Source organism: Solanum tuberosum, unplaced genomic scaffold (assembly GCF_000226075.1).
Source record: "Solanum tuberosum cultivar DM 1-3 516 R44 unplaced genomic scaffold, SolTub_3.0 scf00157, whole genome shotgun sequence".
Taxonomy (NCBI): Eukaryota; Viridiplantae; Streptophyta; class Magnoliopsida; order Solanales; family Solanaceae; genus Solanum; species Solanum tuberosum.
Window position 1 is genome coordinate 863,452 of NW_006239084.1, and position 9,101 is coordinate 872,552.

Here is a 9,101-nt window from a genome sequence, read left to right on the forward strand (position 1 = left end):
CCCCTGCCCCACCACTCCACCCTCCCCAAAAAAAATTAAGTTTATTTTTAAAAAATATTTTCAATTTCAATTCAAAAATTACTTTATACTCTCTTGTAAAAATAAAAGATAATTTTCATTCATAAATCAAACACTAAAAAATCTTTTTCGGAAAATATTTTGTACTTACCAACCAAACATGAGAAAATAAATAAAAAATGTACTTGTTTTCCAAGAAAATATTTTCTAGGAAAACATTTTCCTTTCATATCAAACACACCCTAAATCTGCAATTATAGTCTAATGTTAAGGTACTTACAAATCCAATAATTAAGGAAAAGTTACCTAATAAGTGTATTCTTGGTCATCTAGTTTATCAACATGATTAAAATCTAATATCTATTGCGCACTGTGTAGATATATGTAGGGTAATTGATGATCCAAAGGCATTGGATTATAATTTTCCCAACAACTTAATATGTAATTCATATTATAAGTGAGAAATCATTTTATTGACTTATTTTCCTCACGTATATATGTCTTTTATTTATTATCTATTTCAATTACCATATATAATATAATAATAAATTAAAGAAACCACACTCACATCCCATGAGATGACAATGACACTTTCTACTACATCATCTCATTTTTTCTGCTCTTTCGAACTCTGTCGTAGGGGTGTACATGATCGGGTTGGTTTAGATTTTTCAAATATCAAACCAAATCATTTATGTAAAAATATTAAATTTATAAACCAAACCAAACTAATAAAATTTGGATTTTTTCGGGTTTTCAAATACCAAACCAAACCATTGTGTCAAATTTTTTAAATTATAAATCAAACCAAACTAATAAACCTCAGATTTTTTTTTCCAGATTTTTTGGATTTTTTTGGTAAAGTTTGCATACAAACATATAATTAACTTGTGCTCCAAAATATTTTTTTAGTCCAACCAAAATACAATTATCTAAGGTGTTTCTTAAAACAAATAACACAAAATATGAGATGAGTACTGATGACACAAAAATATTCAATAAAAAATAATAATGAAATCATCATATAAAAAATAAAATAATTGCAAAGTCATAATGAAAATGATCATAATTTAAAAGTACTAAATCATGCTAAAATAAGTTTAATAAGTATTAGTTACATTACTAAATATTTAAGGAAAATTAAAATTATATTATGTATTTTAATTGTCTAAACCAATGTAAAACTAAAGAACAAATATTCAATATTATTGTCATTCTTAGTGTTGAATTGATTTTCTTTTTGCATTAGTATTAATTTGATTTTTGACTTAAGTTTTATTATAATTATCAACACGAACTATAATCTTTATTGGACCATTTTGAATTCTAAGTTTTAAACTTGAAATAATATATTAAAAGATAAAAACTATGAAATAGTATAAGAAATATTTTAAAATTATATCAAAGTAAATATTTTTATGTATAAAATAAAATTTTAAAATTACATATATAATGTCGGGTTGATTTGATCTCGGGTTGGTTTTTTTAGTTAAAACCAAACCAACCCAAATATAGTCGGGATTTTTTTTTCAATACCAAACCAAGTTAAACCAAACCACTAGTCGGATTTTTTTTTCCGATTTGACTCAATTTGCGGTTTGGTTCGATTTTGTACACCCTACTCTCTCGATTCATTTTTATTTATTTTTTACAAACATCATTATCAAAATTTCTTTTACTAAAAGATGTACATAAGCTAGTGTCACTTTCATTGTTTGTCTGGAAGAAAACTTGCTGTCAATTTCTCGACATTATATTATTTTCGGCTGCCCATTATTTCATCATTCTATCTTTCGTATCCCATTAGAATTCTTCTCCACTAGCTGTACATATGCATGTGTATAGTCACAGATAGAACTAGAATTTTCACTAAGAATTTAAAATATGCAAACGTAATAACATAAATTAATCAAAAGAAATTCAATATCTACTATATCTATATAAAATAATTTTTCGCCTAAGAAGGTTCATCAAAAACCCCTAGCCCCAGCCCCCAAGCTGCATACTCATTATACTTTATTTATTTTTATATACTTCATTAGCTGACTTCATGATAATTAAGATAATAAAAAGTGCTGGTATAGAAAACAAATTTTAATTAATTAGGTGCTTTATAAAATAAAAAGGGCATATGTTGACAAATTCATTTAATTGTTTAATAAATCATGATTGGCCAAGAGTTGATTATCCAATAAAATTTTAGAAAATCAAAAGTTGATATATTCTCTATCTACCAAAAACAGTAGAAGAATTGAGTAGTTAGCACCTCCATATTTGGCCTCATTCGAACTAAGCTACTACTATACAATAAAAAAATTATTCTAATTCTTCTTTCCAAATTTTTATTTCCTTAATTGTATGTTCCTAACCCATTCTTTAAATATTAATTAAGATTTAAAAAAAAAAAGAGAAGTTAAGAAGTTGGACAAAAGTCTCTAGAATTATTTTTGCTCAACTTTTTAGCGGTTGCACATGCCTGTCGCGTTCGGTCACAATTTTTTTTTCTACATGAAATTATAAGAAAAACAAAACAAACCAAGAAAATCGTTTCTGATTATTTTTCATGGCTTTTATAAAAATACCAATAGCTTTCTGATCCATAATAAATAATTTTAAGAACTAATTTGTGTGTCAACAAGAGGGAATGTATCAAATTCTTAATAAACATTGCATGTTGCTAGTTCTTGTGAACTTACGGTAAAAAAAGTAGTTTGGTGAAATAAGCTCCTGTCATGTGCTTAAGAATCGAAGATTATAGTAACCGATTATGTATTATTTTGTCTTGAATTTCAATAAAAAGTAACTTTTATAATTTAAACTCGTAATTTTATGATTATACGATAATACTTCTGAAACATTCGTTAATGACAGGTTAGAGGTAGCCATCAGGTCTCCATCGAACTCAGTAATTTTTGTCCAAATTCTGTAATTATCTTGAGAATTTAATAACGTAAGAGTATAAGAATTTCGAACACATAAACTTCGAATTCTGAGTATAAGAATTTCGAACACATAAACTTCGAATTCTGACTCTGTTCGACCAGAATAATCAGATGACTATACTGATTATAAAATTTATTACATTATGATATTCCAATTTTTCTCATGGATATATACTTGTTAATTTGTTGTGAATAGAGAGGAAAATAGATTAAAGGTCTAGACATGGGACCCAACCACCGAAATTTAAGGGGTAAGATTTAATATTAGTCATTTATATATAATCTAATAAACAAAAGTCGTGCTAGCAATTACTTTATTGAAATTCTAATTAGGTTAGATGCTGTTTATTTAAGGGATAAGGGTCTGAAAAATATTTTAACTTTGGTCGGATTTGTTGTTGCGATACTAAACTTTTATAAGGACCTATTACCTCCCTAGACTATTTAATACAATATTTTTTACCCCCTGAACTATTTAATAGTGTATTTTAAAGGTATATATGTGCCCACGTGGACACATTACTATTTATAATTTTGCATTATTTTTTATGTCCACGTGGGCAAATATATATATTTAAAATACGGTATTAAATAGTCTAGGAAGGTAATAGGTCCTCATGAAAGTTTAGTATCGCAACAACAAATCCGACCAAAGTTGAGGTATTTTTCAGACCCTTATCCCTGTATTTAATAAACAACAATTAACTCAAATCCAAAATGTAACGTGTCATGTTTTTAAGAGGCTTAGTCCAAATTGACAAAATGTAAACAACCGTTAAAAAAAAGGGATATGAATGCATAATTATGTCTAAAAAAAAATTAAAAAAAATTCCCTCTTCCACAGAAAAAATAAATAAAATATGAACAGGGTATGGAGTTTTCTGGCCTGTTCTAATTAATAATTACCCTTTGTCTATTTTGTCCTTTTCCCTTTATTGAATTTTTTTATTTTATTCAAATGGTGAAAGAATAATTATCATAGTCCATAACAATAATATATAATTTAACTTATCAGGAAAACGACAGATTGATGTAAGTACACATGAATTGAGACCAAAGAGGAACATAGAGAGCCATACAACAAAATACATTACTAGTACTCTTTCTCTCTGTTTTAATTTGACGCCAAATTATAAAAAAATATTATTATTTTTAAATTTTATGATTTTAAACTAAAGATAAGTAGAATATATTAAAATATTTTTTAATCTTATAATCTTAAACACGTAGATAGAAATTTAAAATTAAAAAATTACCAAAAACGAAAAAATATACATTTATAAACAAACTAAAAATAAAAATAAAACAAATAATTTAAAACAAAGCAAGTACTTGTTACTCGAATAGGAGAGCTGACAATTGAAACAAAGTTATTAAAAGTACTTGTCACAGAAAAATTAGTGAGCTATAAGATGAGGAAGAAAGTGTATAATTTATATAAAACGGAAAAGAATCAATCAAAAGAGGAGACATTTAACATTGTGATACAAATTCAATTTGTGGGTCCCATCATTCTTACTAAACAGTATTGACGATTTATAATTAGATGAAACTATAGCTAAATTAATAAATCATTAATAGATATTTGCTTGGTTGAGTAATTTTTCCAACTCCTTGTTGGTTGAGAATGGTAGAATTTTGATTTACACAAATAATATGATTTCTCACTCTTTTCTTGAGAACTTAAAAAAAAAATTAAAATAATAAACAAAAAAGGAAAATATATTTTTTCTTGCAAGTATTACTGTTGGGGTCAAAGTTATGATCAAACAATCAGTAACCCCTCAATTTATGGATGGAATTAGTTGGATCAGAACGCAAGCTACAAGTTGGCGAGTCATCTTCATTTCCAACTAAGCTAGAGGTGTTGGGACGGATTGGGTTTAATTTGGATGGATCAAATTGAGTCGAGTTAAAAATTGAGTGAGTTATTGATTTGTTTAAAAGTTTTTTAAACTGAAATAAATTGAGTCGAAATGAACTAAAATGCAGATCATAATTCAATTAGTTTAATTTTTATCAAGTTTTAATTTTTTTAATTGTTCTTTTATAAATTTGTAGTAGTTAGTAAAATTAAATTTTTCTTCATTATGTCTAATTATAACATATTAAATAAATAAATTAAAATTAAAATATTTTAATAAGATTTTTTATGACTCAATTAGGGCTACATCTCAACTCAATTCTTAATGAGTTGAAATGAGTTCACCTGAAATAGATTGAGTTAATATATAAATTGGCGGTCAATAACCCGTCCAAACTTGAATGAATTAGTAAGGGCACCTGATCCCATTGTGTGAACCATGCATTGGTAAAAATGACAGTTGGAAATAGTACACTGCCAACAACAGTCCTGCAGGAGCGCGGCGCGCGTCTGTGCTGTGCAGCAGAGCCGTTGGCCAATGGTATTGTTGGCCTTACTTTTGGGTTTTCGTTCCCATCACATATAAGGCTAACATCATTAGACACAACCTTAGTTTTTGCACTCTCTAAAAGGATTAAAGAATATTGCAAAGACCACACATCAGAAATATCTTCCGGCGGAACAAGGGACCTGAAAGAGTTATCTTCGTTCCTAGTTTTTCTTAGGTTTATATTTCAGTGTTTCACGTTGTAGATCTCTTCCTGAGTTATAAAGAAAGTGGATCAGTGATTGTTCTTAGTAAGTATCATTTGGAATCATAGCTAGAGTTAGCTATTGGAGTTGTTGAAGTCTAAATAAACTAGAGTTAGTTTTTTTAGTGGGCAATAGAGTTATTGCATAGTTTCCATTGTAGTAGAGTTACTACATTTAGGGGGAAGGGGTTTAGAGTTAAATTCCTAGGTTACAAGAGTTTGTAATTTAAGCATTGCTCCGTTTTGAGTGAAATGAAGTTGAGTTGAAATCATGTAAGTACATGTCGTAGTTTTTACCGCCCTTAAGCAAGGGGGTTTCCACGTACAACTGCTTGTGTCTTTTACTTTATCATTTGCATTTTTATTACTGTTCTTGTTGTGTCAAGGGACCTGGTCCTTGACGAATAGTGGATGCATACATTCTATCAATTGGTATTAGAGCTTGGGCTCTCTAACTGGTTAACACCTAGTGAGAATCCTATGGAAGAATGGTTGCTCCACTAAACATGGAGGAAGGACAATCATCAACAAGGCCCCTGAGGTTCAATGCCCAGTTCTATAGCTGGTGGAAGACAAGAATGCACGACTTCTTGATGGCTGAAGACAGCGAGCTGTGGGATGTAGTGCTCAACGGTCCATATATTCTAACTGTTGAGGTAAAGGAAGGAGAAATCATCAGGATGATTCCCAAAACCCGCCAACAATACAATGAGGCCGATAGGAAGAAGACCGAGAAGAATTATAAAGCTAAAATGTTGTTGATATGTGGAACCGGAGCCGAGGAGTACAATTAGATCTCTGCTTGTAAGTCAACTAAGGAGATTTGGGACTGCCTTAAAACGGCTCATGAAGGCACTCAACAAATAAAGGAGTTGAAGGTGGACATGCTCACTACTCAGTATGAGAACTTCACTCTGAAGTAGGGTGAAACCATTCATGATATGCACACCCAGGTTCTCATCCATCACAAATGAGCTACGCTGTCTAGGAGAGCCCATTAATCCAAGCAAACAAGTCAGGAAGATACTTCAAATCCTTCCTAAGTCATGGGCTAGTCAAATCAATGCTATTACTGAAGCTAAAGACCTGACCATGGATGCCCTGATTGGAAACCTTCAAACTCATGAGATGAACAACAAAAAGTGTCAAACAAGGAGGTGAAGAGGGACAAGTCACTAGCTCTCAAAGTGACATCAGGAGAAACTTCTGAAGAAGATGAAGACATGACGTACCTCACTGGGAGATTTCAGAAAATTGTGAGGAAACATAGAGGTTTTCGAAAGGCAGGAAACTCCAACAGAACTGCTAATGCAAATGACATATGCCACAAGTGTGGAAAACTATGGCATTTCATCAGAGATTGCCTTATGCACATAGTTGAACATAAAGACTTTGCAAAGGCTGGAAGAGACAAAGACAAGAGAAAGGACCCGATCCCTGATAAGAAAGGAAGAAAAGTTGTTGTTGACGATGTTGTGAAGAAGGCTCTAGCTGTCTGGGGAGATTTTTCAAGTGAATTAAAGGAAATGGAACATCCTGAAGATGCCTCCATGCTCGCCGTTAGAGATTATGAGGATCTCTATGATGAAATGTTTGCCTTTATGGCAATGTCTGATGATGGTGCAGCTGAAGAAGAGGTAACTCTTTTTGACCTGAAATGGAACTTGCATGTCTACTCTGTTAAACGATTAAGAAATCTAGTTGTTGTTTTGATCGACTCAATCATTGAGTTGACTACTGAAAAGGATGTCATGAATAATAGTCTGGATATCTTTCATGCTGAAAAGGTAGCCTTGGTTTCTCAAATGTCTGTAATGGAAGAACGGATGATTGTTTTGGAATCTGAAAATCTAGAACTAAGGATAAAAATTAAGGGATAATTGTGTTAAAGGAAAAGGTGAAGCTAGTAGCCTACAACTTGAACTAGAAACTAGCTTGAATACCTCTGAAATGAAATTGGCTATGACCTTAGAAAGAAATGATTAGTTAGAAAGGGACCTGGTCGGTCTCAAAGAAGAATAGAAAAAATCTTTTAAATGGACCACTTCCTCGAAATTGCTTGCGAATTGTACTAGTTAGGGTCAAAATGATAGGAAGGGTTTAGGAAGCGTGAACATAAGCCCTCTCTATAATCTTCATAGCAAGTATGTGTCAGTGTCTGACAATTTGTTGTGCCTTCATTGTGGGCACAATGGTCATCTGAAGAAGGAGTGTGTCACACCCCTTTTTGCGCACGGCGGCGGAAGGGTTTTTCCAATTTAAGTGACGTTATGGATTAGGGATTGTTTTTAATTTTTTCAGAGTCGCCACTTGGAATTGAGTTATGGTGTCCCAAGTCACCTTTTTGTTTAATCCCTAATCATAAGGTAATGACTCTTTATTTGGTCTGCGAACCAGAAATTCGGGTAAGGAATTCTGTTGATCGAGGGGAAGGTATTAGGCATCCCTCGAGTCCCGTGGTTCTAGCACGGTCGCTTTTATTGACTTATACTTATCTTGATATGTTTTTGGATAATTTGTGTCTATATGCCATGGTTTGCTTATTTTTAATCGTTGAATTTTTATTAGTCTTAAACCGGATGCATAACTGCATTCTCGATCTTGACATTTGGAGACATAATTGTCTTCCCCTCTCAAGTTCATCACACCTCATAATCTCAATTTACACCTCTTGGTTTGAATTTAATAAATTTGACGATTAAAATAATTTGTCCAGGGTGCATAACTGCATCCTTAGATTTCTTTTAAGCGTTTCAAAAAAAAGATGTGTAACCACATTCTTAATTGAAACTTATTATTATTATGCTCATCTTTAAATATTTCCATAAAGATGTGGAATCACATTTTTTTATTGGAATCCGCTTTACTATGTGTCTTAACTTGTTTGTAGTTCGACACATCTTAAAGCTTGACTAAAAAAATTTAACAAGCTATACGATCTTTAACAAAAATAAAATGAAAAATAAATTTAAAGTTTTACAACAAATATATCCTTTATCATGTTTAATCCAATTCTTCTTTATTGTTTATATTTATTGAACAAGTGATGATAAAAATAATAAACAAACGCACACCTATCATGTTAAAGATACCATATACATATTAAGGAAAATGAATAAAATTGACAAACAACTTGCACTATGATATGAAGACAACATTTAGATGTACTATTCGTTATAACACTAAAGCAAATTTATTCTTACAATATTAATAACCTAGAAACCTCTTGATTTAAATTAATGAAAGTTAATTATTAAAATAATTTGGTCAAGGTGCGCAACCGCATCCTTGAATTTGTCCAAGGTGCGCAACCGCATCCTTGAGTTTCTTAAGTATCTCAAAAAGATGTGGAACCACATTCTTAATTGAGATAAATTTAATTACGTTTGTACTCATCCAATGTATAATAGATCCTAATATATACCTATTATTATGTTAAACCAGTCTAATAGCAAATGTCAACATCAAAATGTTAAAGTGACCAAAAACCTTTTCTATATGTCACTTATCACCTCCCCCACAAAA